Source organism: Ailuropoda melanoleuca, chromosome 6 (genome assembly GCF_002007445.2).
Source record: "Ailuropoda melanoleuca isolate Jingjing chromosome 6, ASM200744v2, whole genome shotgun sequence".
NCBI classification, from domain to species: Eukaryota; Metazoa; Chordata; class Mammalia; order Carnivora; family Ursidae; genus Ailuropoda; species Ailuropoda melanoleuca.
In genome coordinates, this window is record NC_048223.1 from 47,306,886 (window position 1) to 47,330,875 (window position 23,990).

The following is a 23,990-nucleotide window of genomic DNA, read 5'->3' on the forward strand; positions in this document are numbered from 1 at the left end:
ACCTTAAATTATTGGAATTTGCCAAGGTCTTCTCTCAGACTCCCTTTCCTTTTCTTTTGCATTATCTTATTATTCTAGTGTCTCCTGGTCCCCTTTGAGATATAGACATTCATCCAGATACATCTAGCTATCTATCAATTGATCAACTGTTTCATTTCCAGTTCTTGGAGGATTCATTCTTCTCCACTGTTAACTTCTCTATGAGGTTGTAATATCTTCTTTACCTTTTGAGCAGGGGAGTCATTTTCCAGGATAGTCTTCTGGTTCTTAGATTGTGGGCAGATCCCTTTTTAGAAGTAGTTTTGCATTTGCATGGAATTCCTCTGCAGAGAGGAATCCCCCTGTTTTTAGAGTCCCTCATGCTCTCCTGAGCTAGTGGGCAGAGTGTTGCAAGACAACTTCACAGAGGACACACAGGAGCAGCCATTTGTGACTTGTGGTGTACTCTAGATCATTCCGTTCCCAGCGTCATGAAGGTTGTTGAAAGACATCAGTTTTCTTTTAGGTCTCCTGCTTAATGGGTCATGTAAATTCCAGGCATGCTTCCTTAACTACCTGATCTAACACCTGTTGTTTGTCCCTAATAGATATGCTGGGAAGGTCAACATGTATAAACACAGTTACTCTTTCTTACATGAAAAATGCCTGAGGCGTGTAAAACATTACTATTATTGTGGTGAAAAAGCTCAGGAAGCCAAAAAACCCATCTTCTGATTTACTGTCCTTCAGGTTGGTCTGTGACCCTGTGTGTGTGGAATGAGTAATTGGTTCCCAGGGCCAAGATAATCTTCAGTTTCCGTTTTTATATCAGTTTACTTTTTATTGGCCCATTAAACTAAAAATGTTTGGCTACAGACAGTAGTCTATATGCCTGGATTTTTTTCTTTTTGCAATGACCTCCGATTCTACGGTGGTGAAAAGAACTTTTCTTCATATAATTACATCTATCTACTCAATGAGTGGAATAATATATTTATATGAATCCAGTTATTATTGTTACATTAAATTAATGTTGTCAAAGACAAATTACACCCATTTGTGATAACAATGTTTTTTTGTGCAATGAATTAGCACTTTCAGAAAGAGAACAGCCAATACTATTGATTAAACAACACATTCCCAAATAATTATCCATGCTGAGCATGTATTCCATACAACAGTACAAAGTGTCTTTTCAAATCAAGTTCAATAGCATTTAAAATGCAAGAGAAATGAAAATAAATTGGGACTTCAAAGCAAGAAATAGAAACTTACAAAGAATATTGTGAGGCTCTGTTATTTCACAAATGATTATTGCTAGGAATTGCATTTTTTTTCTTTTTAAATTTTATTCAGGAAGCTTTGAATTGCCATAATGGTTTAAAGCAGGCATCTTCAACTAACTACTGTTCTTTCTTAAATGACTACAAAGAACTAAAACAATACCACTATTCCTAGGGGATTTTTTCCCCTTCCTATTTAACATTCAGATCTAATTATTTGTCACTCACCTGACTAGAGACCAATCCAGTGTAACACTAAAAGGATGAAGAGAGATTTGAATTTTACCACAAACCTTGAACGACTAAAATGGTAACAGTTTGAAACATAAATACCTTGATCATCTCGAAATTCCTAATTAGCAATGATGGTTTATGTAAATAGGTACTATATATTACCTAGTTAAAAAAGTCTTTGCACAAACAACACTGGATGGAAATTCAAAGGAAGTTGAAAATGAGTAACTTATTTTGATTGGATTATTTATTTATGTATTTATATTTATTATTATTATTTTTTATTAAGTAGGCTCCACTCTCAATGTGCAGCCCAACATGGGGCTTGAACTCATGACCCTGAGATCAAGACCGCAGCTGAGATCAAGAGTTGGGCACTTCACCCAACTGAACCACCCAGGCGCCCCTGTTTTCCATTTATGCTTTCAAAGTTGAGAATACTAAACACGTAAATAAACTTGTTATTTCCTACTTTGTGGTCCATATGTCAAAACATCACACTAGTCATTAGATGAAATGGAAAATAATTTAGAAGGCACTTTCTAAATCTAGGTGTATATGTTTAACACCCCCTAAACACTACTCTTTGAGAAGCAATATGTCATTAAAAAAAAGTGTTGTCCACTCAAATAGATTTAGGAAATGCTGAGATAAATGAAGTTGCACAGATGTATTTGTTGCAGAACTTATTAGAGCCTTTAATCTATTTTTCATAATAAATCTCCAATAAAAGGGTACAGGTTAGATACATATTTGACTTTCTTTTATTTCAAATTAAACAAATAGTTATCATAAAAGCTATCTATTAGATCTTTGACGTTTATAATTTCTGCATGCCTGTGTATGTAAGAGGATGAAACATTTTACAAACCTTTTATTCAAAGTGTATTAAGACTGTCAGGAGCCCTATATGGTCACATATAGATCTTCAAAGAACTGTACATGAATCACTGCTTTTTAATTATATCTTGTGAAAAGCATAGTTAACTTCTTTAACTAAGCTTCTTTGTAAAAAAAAAAAACAGATGAAAAATATCTATGTCGGTCTTTTAGTGAGTATTCAAATAATCTATGCGACAGCAGTGAACAAAGCTTGGCTCCTAGTTACTGGAATCGCGAATCTTGAATTTGGATTCCGTTGATGACTTCTCTACCACATTCACTTTGTGCACATCTGTGCTTTTATGTTGCACAGACTTGGATTTCTCGTCTGCCTTGTCTCTTAGAATGTCTGTACTTTCCAAAGGATTCCTCAACACTTGCCAATTTATGTTTCTGGGCTTCATCTTGGAAAATAGGTTCTTCTTAGGGCAGCTGGGTGGCTCAGTCGGTTCAAAGTCCAACTCTTGGTATCAGCTTAGATCATGATCTCAGGGTCATGAGACTGAGCCCTGCATCTAACTCTGTGCTCAGCAGGGAGTCTGCTCAAGATTCTCCCTCTTTCTCTCCCTCTGCCCCTCCCCTTGCTCTCTCTCTCTCTCTCTCAAAACAAAGTCTTAAAAAAAAAAAAAAAGAAAGAAGGAAAATGGGTTCTTCTACCTGATCCATTTTCCACCACTTTTCTTCAAATCTGCCCCATCACTGGCTCTATCCTGATTTCAGCCTCCGCTACAACTTGATATGCAGGGGTTATTTGGAATAACTACATTCTCCGTACTTGAATAGGATCTGTGCACACAGTGTGGATGCCTGTGTGTGTCTGTATGCATACATGTATCTAATTTCAAATGAGTAAATTTCCACACATGGTACCAATAACCTCTTAAACTACTTCTTGATTTGAAAAAGAAATAAAATCACTGAAATGAATCCATTTTCAAAGATGCGAGGTAGGACAGTCATCAATGATTAAGTAGGCTGGGGTAAGTCACAACCTCAAGTGCAACAGGATTCATAGACCAACTCACCCTACAGACACGGAGAGGCTCAGAGTCTGCAGGCAACAGCCCCTGCTAAATGGAGGGACAAAGTGCAGGACAGGAAATAAGGAAGTGATTCAAGAGCCTGTACTTAGAATCTTCAATCTGAACTCCCCCCCGCACCCCTGACCCCAGCACCTCCACATGCTGACAGTGAGTAAAAACAAACACCTTGATGTTTAAGGTTCACTCAGGTGACAGGTTTCCTTCCTAAAGTTTTCAAATCCATCTCCTAGTCAGAACTGTTGTCACATGGTTTGAGGTTTCAAAAAACAGGTTCTGCCTGATTCTGGACCCTCAAGGATGAGAAACGGGTTGGAAGTTGTTTCCAGGGTTCAGTCAGGTTCTAGAAGTGGAGAACAGACAGAACTGGGGAAGAACAAAATGTGAAGAGAAATGCATGAGGATTTCTAGATCCGATGAGAGAAATATTCAGATTCAAGAGGCACAAAGAAACCCCAGGCAAGGTAAGGGTGAATATTTCCCTGGACACATCATAGTGAACTAAAAAAACGGAACAGGTATTTTTTTCTCTATGATTGGGTTGTAGGTGAACAGCAGGAACCTCAGTAGTCTTAGTGGAAGTTAAAAGAGAGACAGCAGTTAAAAAAAATGCAAAACAATAATTAAAATGAATGTTAACTTAGAAATGTATATACAAATAATTAATCCAGTAACGATGAGGTAAAATCAGTGCTATTTCAGATTAAAAAAAAAAATCAAAGGAAGAAGAAAGAAGCTTAAAAACAGACTAAAAGATAAGTCACAAAAGCCCCTAATAACCCTAATTCACAAGTTTAAGACAGTCATGATAAATGCTATCTCTATGATGCTTTCAAAATCTTCCATAAACCCGAGGGCACAAATTATAAACAGGATGGGCAATGATATTGTACAAATGCTAAAGCAATGTGCTTTAGCTAGGTAATATTAGAAAACAAACTTTTAGAAGAAATATAAGAACACATATTCCCATCTTTGATCATTGCAGTTAGGTCCATGCTCTCATAATGTGAAAATAAACAAATGAGAAAATGAAAAAAAAAAAAAAAAGAAGTATGATAAGCATATAATGGAATAGTTAAGCGCTTAGGAACTTGAATCATCTGTAAGTCTTCTTTGGAAGGTGTCTATTTAGGTCCTCTGCCCATTTTTTATAATTGGATTATTTCTATTTTTGGTGTTGAGTTGTTCTTTATATATTTTAGATTTTAACTTCTTTTTTTGCAAATTTTAACTCCTTATTTGCAAATACCTTCTCCCATTCATTAGGCTGCCTTTTTGTTTTGTTGATTTCCTCTGTTGTGCGGAAGCCCTTTTATTTTGGTGTAGTCCCAGTAGTTTACTTTTGCTTTTGTTTCCCTTGCCTGAGGAGATGTACCCATAAATATGTTGCTAAGGCTGATGTCAGAGAGATTGTTGCCTGTGTTTTCTCTTAGGAGTTTTATAGTTCCAGGTCTCACATTCAGGTCTTTAATCCATTTTGAGTTTATTTTTGTGTATGGTATAAGAAAGTGGTCTAGTTTCATTTTTTTGAATGTGGCTGTCCAGTTTTCCCAGCACCATTTGTTGAAGAGCCTATCTTTCCCCCACTGTACATTCTTGACTCCTTTGTTGTAGATAATTGACCAAACAAGTGTGGGTTTATTGCTGGGCTCCCTATCCTTTTTTTTTTTTTTTAAGATTTTATTTATTTATTTGATGGAGAGAGAGAGACAGCCAGAGAGAGAGGGAACACAGGCAGGGGGAGCGGGAGAGGAAGAAGTGGGCTCCCAGCAGAGGACCCTGATGTGGGGCTCAATCCCAGGGCTCTGGGATCATGCCCTGAGCCTAAGGCAGATGCATAATGACTGAGCCACCCAGGCGCCCTTCTGGGCTCCCTATCCCGTACCACTAATTTATGTGCCTATTTTTGTGTCAGTACCATACTGTTTTGATGATGATAGCTTTGTAGTATATCTTGAAACTGGGATTGTAATACCTCCAGCTTGGTTCTTTTTTCTCAAGATTGCTTTGGCCCGGGCAGGTTTTGATGTCCAGATATTTAAACTGAGTTTTGTTGTTACCCAGAATTCATAAAATCAGAGAAGGAAATTTGGTTCCTATTCTCTAATAATAGTTTTGGTCATTGAAGAGATGAGAGTGAAGAGAATTGCAATAGATCCAAGCACAAAACTGTCAAAGGTATACAAAATGTAATTTCACTAATGTTTATGTACCAATTCCAAGATTGCTGAGTAATTGACATTAAAGATTTGAAGAGTATTGTGGCTACCTGAAAATGGTAATAAAACACTAATGAACAGTATTGAGACTATGCTAAAATACGTTCCAAAGCACATTTAAATGATATGAGGTTAGAATTAAAAACATACTACTTCTGTGTGTTCTTTTCACACCCGTGCAACTAGCCAGCCCCATGTCTTGTTGCACATGCCAGTTACCTACCCTCTCATATCCTTAATTTCTCATCTAAACTGGGAATATCAAAGGTGCCTCATATGTTTCTGTGGGGATCAAAATAATAACATGTAAAACATGCAAGTTGCTTATTGAACTACATCAGTAGTTTTCCATTGCTTCTACCATTATAGTTTGTTGGAGGTGCCTCAAAGGAATAGGGGAGAAAGAATTCAGATTTCTTCTCTCATGCACACTCTTTCACTTTTCTAGCAGAAGAGTTGATTCTTACTTTATTTTTTTTCTTTGTCAGGGTTTTTGGCAAATATTTTTTAAAAAAATTTGAAAGCCTTTGATCATGTCTCTATATTAAATGTTAACAAAATATTTCATGAAGTATTTTACTCATATGTTTGTATTTATTTACTTACTCTCTGTTGGAGTTTGCATGGATATAACTTTTCTTCTCCAAGGAAACATAATAAATCTAAAATAAATGCAAATGACTGTTAGACAAATTTACTAAGAAGTGCCATATGCTCTGAAAAATATGTCTAGTTGTGCGCTGTTGGAAATCATTTAGAATTGGGTTTCAGGGGAGTTTTACCATATTGTATGGAACTTTTTTCCCAATTCAGAAAATAATATAAGCAATTGTGAACTATACTATGGGTTTTTTCTTAAAAACAAAACAAAACACTCTTTAAAGAAATAAAACAGTGAAACAAGATGTCTAGGTATACCTCTGGTCAGTCTTACAAACATAAAGGCCTTGTAAACAGTAAATTTACGTTATTAGTCATTAAGTAGCTCATTATTGAATTTCTATTATATGTTTTTCACAATATTTATTTAGTGCTTAGACTACTCACAAAACACTGCAAATGCTTGCCCAGCCTTTCCCATGTTCGATCTACCATCAGTCCAATGGGTCATTATGAAGTCTCTGATTACATTGGCCGTGTTGCCTTGCAGGCAATTGCAAAACCGTAGGTAGGTTGTTTGATGTTCATTATCTTAACAAGGTAGACCTGTGTTGTAGTGTCTGTGAATTTTTAAAGTCTGCTTCTTTGTGAAAATCTAATTGGAAATGAGTTATCTCTTTATTTTGGTATTGAAGAAGTTAAAATGTGAATGGAAGCTTTATTTTCAGAGCAAGTTTATTCTATTAAATATATATATATATATGGTATGTAAATTTGAAACTTCATGACCATATTCAAATTTTTTATTTTATTTAAAAATATTTTAAGGTTTATTTACCTGTTTGAGAGAGAGAGGGAGAATGCACATGGAGGGCAGAGGCCAGAGGGATTGGGAAAGTCTTAAGCAGACTCCATGCAGAGCAGGAAGCCCTACAGGGGCTCATTCTTATGACCCTGAGATCATGACTTGAGCTGAAATTGAGAGTCAGATGCTTAATAGACTGAGCCACCCAGGCACCCCTATTTTATCTTCTTAAAGACTTATTTATTTATTTGAGAGAGAGAGAGCACATGTGGGTGGGGGGAGGGCCAGAAGGAGAGAGAAAATCCTCAAGCAGGCTCCTCACTGAGCGCAGAGCCCGATGCGGGGTTCGATCCCAGGACCCTGAGATCATGACCTGAGCTGAAATAAAGAGCTGGACGCTCAACCAACTAAGCCACGCAGGCGCCCCTCAGATTGAATTTTATAATTTCACTGTATTGAAATACATTTTTCTTTAATTTATTTTTTGTTTTCCGACTGCAATAAGTTCTAGTCTATATATTTTGGAGAGTTTAACTTTTAGATATTTGGGGTGTATAGTTTAATCTCTTCCTTCAACTGTATTAATAACTTCCTACCTACACGATTCCATTAATGAATAAAACTACAAAATCTCATAACAATAGAATTGGTATGTGTGATTTAATCTTAATGATTTGAAGTCTGCCTTTTTTCTAAGTTTTGGTAATTTAAATGCTGCTTGAATCATCAATTTAAAAAGTAAATTTGTCTATATGGGGGAAACTATATTTTAATTTCTCATAATTTAAAAGAAAACAAAACCAAAACCTTACAAATATTACCTCTTTGTGTGTTTACTTGTCAATTTTTTTTAAGACCAGACATTTGATCTAATTCTTGATTATTGTCTTTCCTTATTAATGAGCTTATCCATTTCTGCTTTCTCAGTAAATAGTATATCCTTTCACAAGCAGTAATGGCTCAATGGTTATTTTTGAATAATGGAAAGAAAGGAAGACGGGGAGGAAGGAAGGCCAACCTTGAGATTTTATATGTCTATGAGAAATGCCAATGAATGGTCAAAATATATATTTGTAACTAATGAGATTATATGATTGAATTAGAGATTTTGTGTTTTATTTATCTTCGTGTCCATTTTGCAATTCTAGCACAGTGCTTTGTGTATAATGGACAGTCTGTTAGGTTGTTGTTTTTTATTTTTGTTTTTGGTTTTTTTTTGGTTTTAATTGACTAATGTTTGCTCCATTTTAAATATTATTTCGAGGCTGAAGTTCTCAGATAATAACATTAAATTGGCCCTTTAAAATGCATCCTCAATAACCTTAAAATGATAATAATTTTCATATATATATATATAATGATGAGGTTTACACAGTATTATATGTCAATTATATCTCCAGCTGGAAAAATTTAAAAAAATGCATGGCTAAAATTATTTTTTATATCGAATATGAACACTGAGATTACTTGATATTTAAATGAAGCCAACTTCATTTCTGAATCCTTTCAAATATTGAATCTTCAATATTCTTAATGGTTCTTTTTTTTTTAATATTTTATTTATTTATTTGACAGAGAGAGGGACCGCCAGAGAGAGAGGGAACATAAGCAGGGGGAGTGGGACAGGAAGACGCAGGCTTCCCAGTGGAGCAGGGAGCCCGATGCGGGGCTTAATCCCAGGACCCTGGGATCACGCCCTGAGCTGAAGGCAGATGCTTAACGACTGAGCCACCCAGGTGCCCCCTTAATGTTTCTTTTAACATCCATGATGGTTTTGGTTGCAAATAATGTAAGACCCACCGAAGGTTTAAACAGTTGGAGAAGTAGTACATTGATACACATGATTATGAAGATGGAGAATTTGGGTAGATTTTGGAGACTGCTTATGGGCTCTGACTTTAATTCTCTGTGGCGTTCTTGCTTATCCCTTTTCTGAGAACTCACTTTGACTTCAGGCTGTGTTCTTACATGTAGAAAAATGGCAGTGTTAGTTTTAGGAGTGGTATTTGCACGCCAAATTTTAAAGCACAGAATCAAAGGAGACTACAGGTGACCAGTTTTCTGGCGGAAGCCGCAGGCACATCTGATCAGGCTGAGATCACATGCCCGCTCTGTACAGACTCTGACAGGTAGAGCTGCCCACACATATGAGCTGAGCTCACTGGTCATTTTGTCCTACAGCTCAGTGGGGCACCTGCCTCTTCCATTACTCATGGATACCACACAGAAATCAGGGCTCTGGGGAGAAGTCAAGTGGGAAGTGGATACACAAGGTGGACAACACACTCATAACTTGCTTCTTCTCATGTTTTGAATATTTCCATATTTTAAATTCTTTCAAATTTTCAAGGTACCATACATTGAATCTTCCTACAGAAGTTTCTTTAAAACTTCCAAATCATACATAGATGTACGAGAAGCACAATAGTGAAAAATAATGTTTCAAAAATATTGAAAACTGGGACACCCGGGTGGCTCAGTCAGTTAAGCAACTGCCTTCAGCTCAGGTCATGATCCCAGGTCCTGGGATTGAGTCCCACATGGGGCTCCCTGCTCAGCGGGGAGTCTGCTTCTCCCTCTGCCTGCTGCTCCCCTTGCTTATGCTCTCCCTATCTCACTCAGAGAAGTAAATAAATAACATCTTTAAAAAATATTGAAAACTATAAATTACTATATAGGTGATATGGAGTTAGCTATATAATCAAGCCCAGGTCATTCTTATACAGATTCTGAAAGCTGGAAAGTAACAAGATCTCTTTGCAAACAAACAAACAAATACTGTCATGACTAATTTTCAAACAGTTCTACATTTCTGAGAGGGCTGAAAAAATTTTTGAGAATATTTAAATTAGTTGCTTACTCTCTTTACCTGCATACATGTAATGTACGTATGTGTGGTGAACTGAACATATATATGTAAAGGGTTTATGTGTATAGTTTTCCTTTATATGTAAGTATACACATATATATACAGTAATATATATATATACATACACAAATGCACTATAAACATATACACACATATACATGTACATATATAGAGAGAGAATATTCCCTTTGAGATATAAATATTTCTAGGGAGATCACAGTTTGTTACTTTGTAGTTCTAGGGATCATAAGTTTTACTATTTCAATTTAACATTTATTTGTGTCAGAGAAACACAACACATTATACTTGAGAAAGGTACATGGAAATGCTACAGTGAGATGGCTATAGTCATGGTTACAAGCAGAACTCTGGAGTCTAGCTGCCTGGGACGGAGACCCCGCTCCACCCCTTCTCAGCCCTGTGACTGTGTCTCAGTCTTTCAGAGCTTCTGTCCTTACATGGATAATGGACATAATCACAGCACCTTTCTCACATGATTGTTGGAAGATCAATGAAGATAACTCATATATGCACCTAAGAATTATCTACTACGAATTAGTAGATATGAATTATTATCTACGGTGAATGAATAACATTCACCAATAGTGTATCTATTAATATGATTAATTTATTACCCAAAGAGTGATATGGGAACACTGAATCTCCCCTATAAATCAATTGGAATCCAGATTTATTTGGAATCTTCTGAGCTATATCTAGTAAGAAATTCAATGAAGAAAGGCAGTACAAAACCAGATATAAATAACATATTACGTTTTGTATTTTCCCTCTGAAACTATTCTTTTCAAAGTATGTTTCAAATTTATTTTCTCAATAATAGATGTCTGATGAATTTTTTGCCATATTTTGCCCTCATGCGGTACCGACATATCTCAAGTGTTGCGTTTTTCTTTATCGGATTTGGCAGAAGACAACAGTGGGATCCCCCTGAACATAGTTTCCCCGCCTGCACCCGCCCTCCCTGCCTGCCTCCAGCCAGGGCTGAGCTGGAGCATGTCTCCAAGGCTGCACTCCTAAAAAAGAACAGAGAGAGCACTGGGTGTGGGCAGAAGACAGAAACCCATTCTGCCAAATCTACTCGCCCCTCTGTCAACCTGCTGAAGGAAAGAAATTCCATAAGGGGGTTTTAAAAATAGGCCTCTACCGCAAACCACAGCTTGAAATTGACTATATATTATTTTAAATAAGATGCTTCTAAGGCCTGACACGATCTAGAGTCAACCTTTAATTAATATTCAGATAAGGCATTTTGTGGTTTTTAAGCTGAGATGGTAAATGTGTATTCACTTTATTATTTTAAAATTAAATATACTATTTATAGGTCAGTCACTACACATTAAATAGATAGATACACACGTACATGTGGACACACAGACATATTATGTATATGTATATATCAAGGGTCTATCCCCATTTATCGGAAGGCCCTATGTCCTTTCAATTTCTTAAAAGGTCGTTAAGGTTTGCAAATTGTAAAGAGATGCCATAATTTATTAAAGGTATGTGATTAATTATAGCAAATCTAATATTAAATATCAACTTATTGGGTTAAGTCATGTGAAATTGCTAGTTTTGTAGGCCAAAATATAATCAAATATCTGCAACATTATGTGGTTCAACGTGACGTCTAGATTGTTGGTCAAAGCCTCTCTATAGCAGCTGACCATAGGCATAGCCCCAGGGCTGCACTTTTAGTCCCCTCCCTTATCACTCTTCTCCCCACTTTCCAGGCACCTTCTTCCTACTTCCTCACTCCATGCACTAGCAAGAACTCTTGAGTAGATGGCATTTTTGCTACTTTCTTCTGTGGAGCACTTTGGAGCACTTGTTATAAATTTTATTCTCCCCCTTTCTACAGGGCACTGGGAGAAGGCAGGGAGTTGTGGAGATGTGTAGAGGGAAGATACACCTTCTCATAATTTATAGCCAAACTAGCCCCCGCAAAGGGATTTGATCTAACCAAAATAAATATAATTTTCCTATCTGGAGTCAGCCCAGATGCTCAACACCAGCCAACATTAACAGCATTAAGAGTGTTTCCTTCCAATTACATTATAACTAAGAATTACATTAACATGAACTACAGATGTTATAATAGAATTTACTGAGATTTACATATATTCACGCTCTTTAACTGCGATGAGTTCAGGTTAGAAACTAAATTTATCAAGAGCGACCCTGGGTTACTGTTCCTACTCCTACCCGGTTATTCCAAGAACACTGGATTTGTTTTCAGGACAAATGCTTTTCGGAGTTCTAGTCCCTCCTGGCCTTGTTTATTATAAAACCGAGAGACATTCACCATGCACAGTGCCCATTCTTTATTAATTATTTAATAACAGGATCTGTTCAAAATTTCTTCTTCGTGACAAGTATTCTGCATTAGTATTCAATCTTCATAATATTTGAACCTTGATAGAGAACTGAACCATCATATACAGGGGTTCAGGGATAGAAACTGAATTTATTGTGTCAGAAATAACAAGATCAATGTAGGAACTGCCTGATCATAGTTCTGTTCCTGTCTGATTATTCCAAGGTGAGAACTACCTTAAATAACTCTTGTGATAACAACAGCCCAACATTTTAACAAGATTTGGTATAACAGGTATTACTATTTAAAATACTTAAATTGGTGTTAGCATATATTTAAATGGGCTCTTCATTGATCACATTTTGTTTAATATATGCCTGGTCAGGAGGGATTAATTCATAGTTCAATTATTCAGAATATGAGTTGTAAAATGAGGCCAGCTGTTGTAACTTGACTCTACTAACATAGTAACCATGTGACTCGGGGCCAAATTACTCCAGCTGTTGGGACTCTGACTTTCTGTTGTCTGTAAAATGGGGATAATGAAATCCAGCCCTAGGGATTTTGGAAAGATTGAGCTAAATAATAAATGCCAGTATTTAGCACAGAATTATTAATACCTGTTTGATATTATCATTGTTATGCTTACATTTTAAGGGGACAAATAAACAGCAAAATTGGTTTGATCAGCTAAATCTGCAGGATGACCAAAGTAACAAATTATTCCTGATTATTAAGTAATGGCTGTATGCAAAATTTATGCAGATAACCATAAGTTATTGCTGGATAATTTTAAGAAAACAGATTACTTATGAATTTTCTTAGAGCTCAAATTCTTTTACATACTCACCTTTGTATTTTTGGATTTTCCTCCTCACATGTGGTCCTCATTATCATTTTAGGATCTTTATCAAAGCCCTAGGAAATTGCATATTTATTTTCAAGTGACACCCTGAATTCCAATCATTATCAGAATATAATTGGTGAATTGTATTTCTCTTTTCTGAAACATATTTCCTCTGATTCCTTCCTATATATGTAATATTCATTCTTCAAGGCTTATCTCACATAAAAACTGTTTCAATTCTTTGATCCACAGACGTGATATAGACTGTCTTCTTTTTGAAGTTGTATTGCTTTGGAGTTATGCTGCTTGTTAGCGTTTGGTTTAATTAGAATTTTTTAAATATATTGTTTAGTCTCTCACCAGTGTTTTTTAAAGTGCCTTAACCCTAGGATTGTGTCTGTAATGCCTCTCATGTTTGCACAATAATCTTAAGCATATGAAAATAATAATGATCGAGATTATTATGATTTTGTGGTTCTTTATTGAAACATGCCTTCTTCATGTCTATGCTGTGTGTTTATTCTTTTTTTTTTAAACATCTTAGGGGTAAGGAGAAGATCATTCATGAATCCAAAGTGTTGAGCAAAATGAATAGCTATATAAAAACAAACCAACAAACAAACTCTAAAACTTGGTAGCTAATCATGATATTATTTCCCATTATTCTCTGGGAAGAATGGAGAATTTATTGACAGAAGAAACGCGTCTTTCAGTTAGACAAGGTTTCCAAAAGAACCTTTTTAAAAAAATGGTTTTATATTTTTTAGTTATCAATTCTCTTGATATTTTGGCTCCTTCTAGAATTAGCTCTACCACTTAGAAACATTAGCCAGTATGGTTTGGCAGATGCTGATTTGTGTGTCACAGACAGTAGTAATGTCATAGGTGTTTCCAGGATATAAAAATAGCTAAATTCCTAGTGATAACTTGCAAATACCTCTTTATAGAAGTTTACAGGATAAAGAAGTTTTTCCATCAAAATTTGCCAGGCAGCAAGGCACTGAGCAAAGTGAACGAGGGTAGAGATATATATTCACAGTGTGGGTGAGAGCTATGGGTGAGCAAACAGAAAAGAACTTTTGTTGGTGAACAACATGCCTGTAAAGGGGCTACATGCAGGTCAGGAATTGGAGACTGCTCTCCTGTTGCAGGTGAGAAACTGTGGGAGAAAGAAACTCATCTGAAGATTTGTCTGAAGTTTTTGTTTAATACTTATTTTAATAGGTTATTAATTTTATATCTCCTTTATGCTCCCCAAAGATGCAGATTCATTTTTCTTCAAGGCTTCTGGAGTCCAATTTGAATGTGTCAAATATTTTTTTTAATTTGTTTATTTTTTGAAGGCCTTGATGGACAGATACATGTTCAAGATGGCCCAACTGGATTTGGGCTATAATAAAAGGTGCATGTTTCATTTCATAGTTTAAGAAAGCTCACTTTGTTTCTTTTATAAGTATTTTATTTCTTTCAGAGGGAGAGCATGTGAGCAGGGGGAAGAACAGGGAGAAGCAGACTCCATGCTGAGCGCAGAGTCTGACATGGGGCTCCAACCCATGACCCCGAGATCGTGACCTGAGCGCAAATCAAGAGTCAGTTGCTTAACCGACTGAACCACCCAGATGCCCCAAGAGCTCACTTTGTTTCTAGGAGCAGTCAGTAGATTTTCATTTATTTGAATATACTGTCTCCTTACTCTGAAAAAGCAAACTTAAGGCTTTCATGGCACGCCATAGTAGAATAGTGATATGCACAAATTCTATAAATTACTTATTTGTATAATGCTGTTAGAATCAAAATTAATTTAGAGTATATTTAAGTTAAATAAAAATGCTAACAAATAAAAGGAGATATAATTGTACATAAGAAAATACTCAATGTACGAGACCTAATGGGACTAATTTGTGAGTTTCTTAATGTCTACTAGGTCAAACTCAGAGTTAAAAATGGAAGGTGGGCAGTTAATTATCCAGATATTTAGAACAAAATAGGCAGCCTAAATGTGTTGCTAACCACAGAAGATGGAAGGAGAGAGGAACATACAAAGAATAAGTAGGAATTTTCTTTGTTTAGGGGAACTGATGTGAACTTGATAGCATAACATATGACATATAATAAGGAATGTTCTGCCTGGTAATTTTTTAAAAGAAAAAAAAAACAGCATAAAATCCTTATCTTCATTAGCTGAACCAAAAGAACATCAAGTAAAATTAGATGTAGATATATGCAAATGTTACACTCGCAGCACAGGGACTGGCTTTTCTGAGTGCATAAATACCCCTTTTGAAATGGATTGCCTGCTGGTGTCTCAGATCTACCATGGATGGACAGTAATCACTGCCCATTTAGAAGGTACGAAGGGCAATTCCCCTTGTTCGAAAACATTAAATATCATACAAAATATTGTCACCATTACTGAAGATGGATTTAGTTATACTTCATCCCTCAAACCCTGTAATTCTGCAGTTGTATATATCATTAGCCCCAAACCCATCTTAGGCAGCCATTACATGACAAAGATTTTTTTTTTAACTTATGTTAAAAATATGCCTTTTTATTTCCTATTCTTCCCTTGGAGCCATGGAAACCAGTCCAAACTCTTTCCCTAGAGAGCCATTCAGAGTTTGAAGTCAGCTGTATATTTCAGTAATTTCTTCCACAAGTCCTGTCTCCCTTTCAAGTATGGATTCCTGTGTACTGTCGTTATACCATAACCAGTCATTTCTGAATGTCCCTTTTCTCTTTAAAAAATGTAATGTTCTGCTGAAAACAGTGACTTTGGAGTCAAGTTGCTCTGTTGCTGATTAGCTGTGTGACTTGGGCTTGATTTAATCTTTCTGTGCCTGGTTACTCACCTATAAAATGGGGATAATAATGGTTATACTTACCTCATTAACTTATTGCTGTGAATTTTACTATAGCACTTATGTGTTAGGCATTGTTATTATTTATTATTATAAAATATCTCTACCCTTATTCTAAATACTCCTTTAGCATGCATGATTTGCATCTGTTACATATACATAGTCAACTCATTTCTTATTACTGAAATCTCAGCTCGACTCCCCACTCTAACTTCACAGGCATAATTGCTAATCTTGGATTCCCTGACTCTGACCCGATTCACTTGAGCTGAGTGTGGAACACTATATTGGTCTATATATTACATTTATTTTTATCAGTATCAGCCTATGGGTTCCCCCTAACACATTTAGTTGGATCCTGATTTTATCATTTAATGCATTTAGGTTTTCTTTTCTTTTTTTTTTAAATACAGATTTTTATTTATTTGAGAGAGAGAGAGCATGAATGGGTGGAGGGGCAGAAGGAGAGAGACAAGCAGACTCTCCCTGCTGAGTGTGGAGCCCAACCTAGGGCTCGATCCCACAAACCCGAGAACACGACCCAAGTGGAAACCAAGAGTTCGATGCTCAACCCACAAGCTACCCGGGTGCCCCTGCATTTATGTTTTCTAAAAAACAATTTATCAAAATACATTCACATATATGATTAATATGCTTTCTAAACTTTAATTTAGGTCATAGATAATAAGAATTGAGAAGAACCAGGCTGAGGAGATACATGCAGGGAATGGCCTGAAGGACTGCTCTGCAGATTGAAATTGTGCATATTTTAGGTACTTTGAAAATTATCCCTCTGAAAATTATCGGTCCAGATGTCCTTATAGTAACCAACATGTGCTTAAATAGTTACCATGTTTCTGCAATAATTTATCAAATACCTTTATGATAAATAACCATTATGAATATCATCTCCATAAAGGCCATTGTACACTTCTCTCCTAATCTCTTGACTCTATTTAAGAAGTAAATGATTTCAATCTGTAGTCACTTATTTTCAATCCAGCTGTACAGATTTTAAGTGTGTATCTTTCCAGAGAGTTTCTTAATATCCCTGAAACAAACAGTTCTAGAACCAATATTGGGATTGAATTTAAGACTAGATTGGATATGGGATGCCTGGATGGCTCAGTTGGTTAAGTGTCTGTCTTTGGCTCAGGTTGTGATCTCAGGGTCCTGGGTTCAAGTCCTGCATCAGGCTCTTTGCTTAGTGGGGAGCCTGCTTCTCCCTCTGCCTGCCACCCCTCTGTTTGTGCTTGCTCTCTCTGAAAAATAAATAAATAAAATATTTTAAAAAATGACTAGCTCAGATATTTGGGCTTCCTTCTTTGAAAGTAACTAGTATTTTCCATTTTCTAGCCTTTTAGCACTTTTATTCTGATTTCTCAAATATCAATGTTAGTGGTTTAGTGAATTCTTTACAGTGTTCTCCGAATTTTGAAGAGATGATGACCGGGCTAGGAGACTGCTCAATTTGGAGTAACCTAGTGTTCTGTTATACTCTAGCCCCTCCCAGGCGCAGTCAGGGATAAAAGGAATGATTTGGGGGATACAGAAACATCATGTACATTTCACTTCAACTTAAGGACAATGCCATTCCTGAAAACTTGGATCCTAAAACCTGGAACTGACAACATAACCGATCTTAGTAATTTCAGGATCCCTAGTGTGCTAATTTCCAAGTTATTTAAATCCCCAAATATTTCATGACATACCTTATGTTTCTTGTACATTTTCCTTTTATATGTGCTGCCCAATGGTTTTCTAGCCAGACTCAACTTTCAGTTCAGTTACTCTGCGTGTGCCATCAACCGTGTGTTGCATAAGTAGGACACTTGGCCACACGGTTCTTGCCCCTCTTTTTCTAAGGGAGGTCTTCTCCCCTTCCCTTTCTCTCTGTGCCCCCCACCATTTTCCTCACTAACTTCTAGTTACCTGTGATGTCATGTCTTCAGTCACCTCCTCTAGGAAGCCCTCTGTCACTGTCACTCCCCATCCCTCCACCCACCTTGTCTCCATTAGGCACCACTGCCATGTGCTCCTCTGGCTCCTGCGTGGCTGCTGTGAACCACTTACGACACATAATTTTCATAGCTAGTTCACACATCTATAACTCCACTGGATCCTGATAACAACAGGAAAAAAAAATAGTAACTATGCTTTCTTAAATGCTTATTATGTACAAGTGTGTATATAAACGTATGTATTTATCAAGATATAAATGCATGTTTACATATAGATATATGGATATATCTATATATTTACTTTTCTCAACACCGCTATGAAAGACTCGTATAAAAAATCATTGAAATAGAAGGTTTAAGTATAACCTGTACAAGGTCACACAGCTATCAAGGAATGAACCTAGGATTCCCGGCTGCTAGGCACCTAGTAACTACATTAATGTCTTAAAAAATCTAAAATGAAAAACCGTTCCCAAATGATCAACTTATGAAATAACGGTGCCCCTTTGGCATTTATTTTCTTAACAAGAAGACCCCAGGGTATTATACTGGAGACATTCCTGATTTTGACACACAAAAACTCATTGTTTTATGCCCAAAAGACAATGTTAAGCATGTAATGGGTGCTCAAAATATTTGTTGATGGCATTGGTCACTTTTAGGGGATGTCCAAAAGAAATACTTGCAGCTAAGGAAATGGGTGCTCTCCTTGTCTTGTGAAGTGTGACCTAAGATCTCACTTAGCCATTCGGTGACGCTGTGTACCTCTGTTTGTGTTCTGGAATTCTGTCAATCCTTAACCCACTATAAAAACAAGAATTAGGGGTGCCTGGGTGGCTCAGTTGGTTAAGCATCTGCTTTCAGCTCAGGTCATGGTCTCAGAGTCCTGGGATCAAGTCCCACACTGGGCTCCCTTCTCAGCAGGGAGTCTGCTTCTCCCTCTGCCCCTCACCCCACTTATGCTCTGTCTCTCTCTCTCTCACTCTCTCTCAAATAAATAAATAAAATCTTGGAAAAAACCCCCAATAATTAGCATTTACCTGAAAACCAAATAAATATGCATAAAAAGATTTCTCAAGTTCATATTTATTTTCCATATGCATTAAGAGTACAGCACTAACTTTAGTGTTTCTAGGATACTGCATTACATGGTAAAGGTAAAACTGCATTAAATGGTGTGTCCTTGGTGATTGCTCAGAATTCTGAACTTAGTCAACCTTTTATAACTCTGAAGGATTTTGATGGAAATATATATTTATATTGCTGACTTCAAAAGAAGCATTTATTTAGGAATAGAAGGCCAGGGGATTTCAACGTTATGAAAGAAACAGGGTGCATGGGGTATCATTTATGCACTGAGTATAAGGTTGTTTTTCAGGATGCATGTGTATGCATGTATAAATATATGTACACACATACATACATGTACACTCATGTTATATGTATATATAACATACTTCATATTCAAATATTTACAAGTTTTACAGTTATAAGGTATCAGTATAAATGGAGTTTTCCTAGTTGAATATCCTAGGCTGAATTATGTAAGCTTTTACAGCTGGATTGTGTTCACTGAGTTTTACCCAAGACTGTTAAGTTACCATGTGCAATTTTTATGGGAAAGAAATTTATTTTAACCTCTAGGATATGCCATTGTCCCTTTGGGGTGTGTGTGTGTGTGTGTAATTTAGGATTGTCCCAGTATATCATCGTTTGCTTTATGTTCTGGTTTAAAAGATAAATGCAAAAGTGGCATATTTATCTCATAACTTGATCATTTGGGAACTGATTTTCATTTTAGAGTCTTAGAGATTCTTAGAGATGTTAATTTAGTCATTAGGGGTATTTATTTTGCTCTTAAAATATATGTGTTGTGTGTATGCATATCCCACAAGTCAGGATGTTTCCTACTGTGTGTGTGTATGTGTGTGTGAGCGTGCGTGTGTGTGTGTGTATACACATTTGTTTGGGCTCCTAGAGTGTGCTTCTATTTTTAAGATGTAGCTTGGCAATCGAAAGCTGCTCACTCCCTTAGATAATTGTAACTGTCACAATGTCAGTAAGGCTTATTCTTCCTTCACATTAGACAAGGCACACATTTCATTTAAATTAGTCCTAATTCTGTCACTTCAGCGGTCTGCTTGTGTGAGCAAAGGTGAAGCTTGGCTATTCACCCTTGTTTTCTACACTTACATTAAGCAGTACTGAAACTGCTGTCAGTATCCATGATTAGAGAATGCTGGAATAGGAGAATGAAATAGGGGTCTCAAAGCCCCCAGGAACTAACTGTACAAAACAGTAACAAATTATGAGTGTTCTCATGCCACAAGCACAGATGCAAATTACAACACTCCTTGGATTACAAATGTGAATAGTTCCACATAGCCTAAAAATCATTTAATATTTAATTTCATACATAAAGCATATGAGAAAGATTTTAAGGAGTGAAAACTGATGTTTCATATCTGCAAATGTGACCCAAATTAAACCTAGCTTTAAAATAGATATTTGAGGTGCAAATAGCCTTTTTTATGGCAACTCTTTCTCTAAATTTGTATTTTGTATAAAGAACTATTCACCATCTATCCACCTTAACAAATCAGATATTTTCATTATTCTGCACTCCTTTCTAATTGTTATTGATGTGCATATACATTTTACTATAGCATCATAAATTTGTTTTCATGTTCTATACATTTCACTTAATTTATTAATCATAGCCTTCGTCCATGTGCCTACAAAGCAGTCACAGCATAATTTTAATAATGGGATAGTATTCTGTCATAAATTCTATCATTTTAATTTATTGCATTATTATAGATTTTATGATACTATTGCCCTCTTAAAATAATTCTAAGGACTGTATTTACTAGGTAGAAATGTATAAGTATTTTTATAAATCACATCAAACACATTTTAGAAGTGACAGTATTGTGATTTAGAATGTCACAAGGTCATGAAATTTTGTAATTGACTTACTTTGAAGTCCTCTCCATACACAGCTTAAAATAAAAGTAGATTTTTTTACTCCTGAAGCCCTACGAGCAGTATTTGTCAGAATGGTTCTAACAGACTGAAACTGAAGAGTCTTCTCAGGAGACCTACGAAGTTCTCCTTCTTGATTATCACTGTTAGTGACATCAAGAAATTAGCAGTGTCTGGGGACAGGGGTGTTTATTAACTTGACAATTATACCACACGTAGGCATGAAGCACTTTAACATTTCTTAATTACTCTAAATTAGAGAACTTGATGACAAGTTATATTTAAGAGCTGAAAACCTTATATATCTTCATGGGCATATTTAGCTCTTAGCCAATATCTTAACATTATTCAGCAATCATTTATTACATGCTTACTGTTTACTATGTGCAAACATCGTTGTAGATTCTGGAGATGTGCTGATAAACAAGGCAAAGTTCTTGCCCATTTGAGGCTGTATCTACTTCCTACTTGCTGATGAAGGACTAAGAGCCTCTGCACCTTGTCAAAATACATTTACTATCAACAGTTGGTTATTTACCGATTATTTTACTGAAGTTTCATGGAAAGATATGAAAGGTTTTACATTGTACTCCCTACAGGGAAACAATAAAAATCCCTTGGAAAAATCAAAACATCCCTGCAGGATTTCTGTTTCAAGCCAGTAGAGTATAACAGATACTAAATTTTCCCTCCTACATGAAGAAACGAAGAAAAAATAAAATATGTAAAGCAATACTTTTCATATATTGGAGATTAGGACAGGGGTTCCTGTGACAGAGAAGACAGATTAGTGAGCACGATGACTGCCCTGAGTTGGTGTGGAGAGACTTTCCAAGCTGTAGTGTTGAGGAGTAACCCAGGTGAAGCCTGGCTATTTCTGAGTTTAAGAGACAGAAGTAGGTGACTAAGAAAGCTAAGCAGCTGGAGTTCACAGGACAGAGGACTGGAGAGAAAAAAGCTTCCCAAAGAAATGGCTTCTGCGATTTGGAGTGCTCTCCAATTTTTTTTTTTTTTCCATTACGATGTATTATCTTTAATTAAGTATGAAGACTTCCAATCAAGTCACCTAGAGACCATTTTACTCACTGCTCTGTTTGGCTGCTGGGCTCTTGTCTCTCTCTTCAGCAATGGTGAGGTGGATACACTTTCCATGAGGAAGAGAAATCCATGGTTTGTTGCTTTTGCCAATTACAAAAATGTTGGAAAGCCAGTTGGCAAACCTATTGCCCTTGACATCTTTCATGGGAACTACATCGAAAGAACCAAGGTGATGATATCAATTCTTCCCAGGTGAGCACCTCTGGTCACCCTACACAGATTACCAGTGTCAAACTTGATGAAATCAGTACTTTCCAGTCTCCAAATCAATCTGAATGGTGTCATTCCCCTTGATGAGTGAATCAGGAACTATCCTGACCGTGTCAGCATCATGGGCCACCAGATGAGGGATTTCTTTTGTCCCCACAAAGATCTTTCTCACCTTGCACAACTTATACTTGGCCTCCTCAGATGTAATCCGATGAAAAGAAAAGCAACGCTTGGTGTCACGGATCAGAGGGAAATTCCTCCCAGTCTTGACAATGCTGATGACATCCATAAAACCAGTAGGGTGGGTTATATCAGTTCTGATCTTGCCATTCATCTTAATAAAATGCTGCATACAGATCTTCTTTATTTCATGTTGGGGCATACATAAGTCTGTTCCTTAGGAAAATGATGAGAGGGAGGCATTCTCTTAATTTATGGATGAAGGACAAACACACTGGTCAGTTTATTCAGCATCCAATGCTTTGGAGATGCTCCACTCTTCAGATGCTTCTTGGGACCATGAGCCATGGCTGTACTAGGCACAAAAAGAGGACCACCTCCTTCTGGTACCTGAGAGAAGAGGGTGGAGTCTTCTCTGTCTGGCACAAGCTTGTGAGGAAACTCCCTGAGGTTGTGCAAAGATCCTGAAAAGAACAGAGGAATGCTTCTCAGGGCTCACACAGAACCAAGGATAGTTCATGTTCTAACTAGCCAAGTGGAAAACTCTAACTTCCAGAGTGGAAAAAAATATCTACATAGGTTAGAGTACTCAGAAAGATATCCTAGGGGGTGCCTGGGTGGCTCAGGCGTTAAGTATCTGAGTCTTGATTCGGCTCAGGTCATGACCTCAGGGTCGTAAGATCTCAGGGCCCACAGTGGGTGTGCAGTCTGCTTGAGATTCTCTTTCACCTTCTCCCTCTACCTCTCCTGCTCATGCTCTCTCTAAAACAAAACAAAACAACAACAAAAACAGAAAATCAACAACAACAACAAAAGAAGGATATCCTAGTAGTGGGGATAATTAATACTCAAAGATATTACCTTAGTAGTGGGGATAATTAGTCCTACACTGAGTGCTGCTCTGGACACAGCTGACAAATCAAAAAGCCATCTTGGAAAGAATCACACTAGTTCCAACTACTGTCCCTGCTTTCTAGAATAATGCTGAAAAGCATTTAGAGGAATATAAAACCATCCATAATTCAGTAAGGTAAAACACATAATGTCTGGCATTCAATGAAATATTATATTGGTATTCAATGAAATATTATATTGGTATTCAAAGAAGTAAAAAATTATAATTCAAAATACAGTAAACAAAAACTTAATAGAAATTGACATGCAGATTGTAAATATGGTAAAAATAGTGGGCAAAGACACTAAATAGTTGATATAATTATATTCCAAATGTACAATATGGTAGAGAAAAGCTTGGACATGGTAAATATGAAATGCAAAATACTTTGGATGAGATTGAAAGAAAATTAAACACTGTGAAGGAGAAGTCCAGAGGAACTGACCATAGAATAATAGAAACTATCTGAAATGAAACAGAGAGGTAAAAAACCAAAGACATGATAAAGAAAACAATAGTGAACTCTTCTAGGATAATATCAAGTGGCCATTTGTAATTTCTATACCTGAAAAAGGAGTGACCAAAAAAATATTTTATGAAATGATGACTACAAATTTTCCAAATGTGATGCAAACAATACACCAATAGATTCAAGAAGCTCAAGAAATGCCAAGCGTGAGGAACACAAAACTGCAACAAGGCAT

The 23,990-nt window shown here is 36.5% G+C and overlaps 1 protein-coding gene and 1 pseudogene across 1 annotated transcript in view; one reads left to right on the top strand and one right to left on the bottom strand.

Moving 5' to 3' along the window:
- The window catches only part of PCDH15 (protocadherin related 15), a 1,685,023-nt gene that overhangs the window by 572,446 nt on the left and 1,088,587 nt on the right, over positions 1-23,990 (top strand). The window lies entirely within an intron of this gene.
- Positions 21,982-22,739, bottom strand: LOC100476496 (annotated as a pseudogene).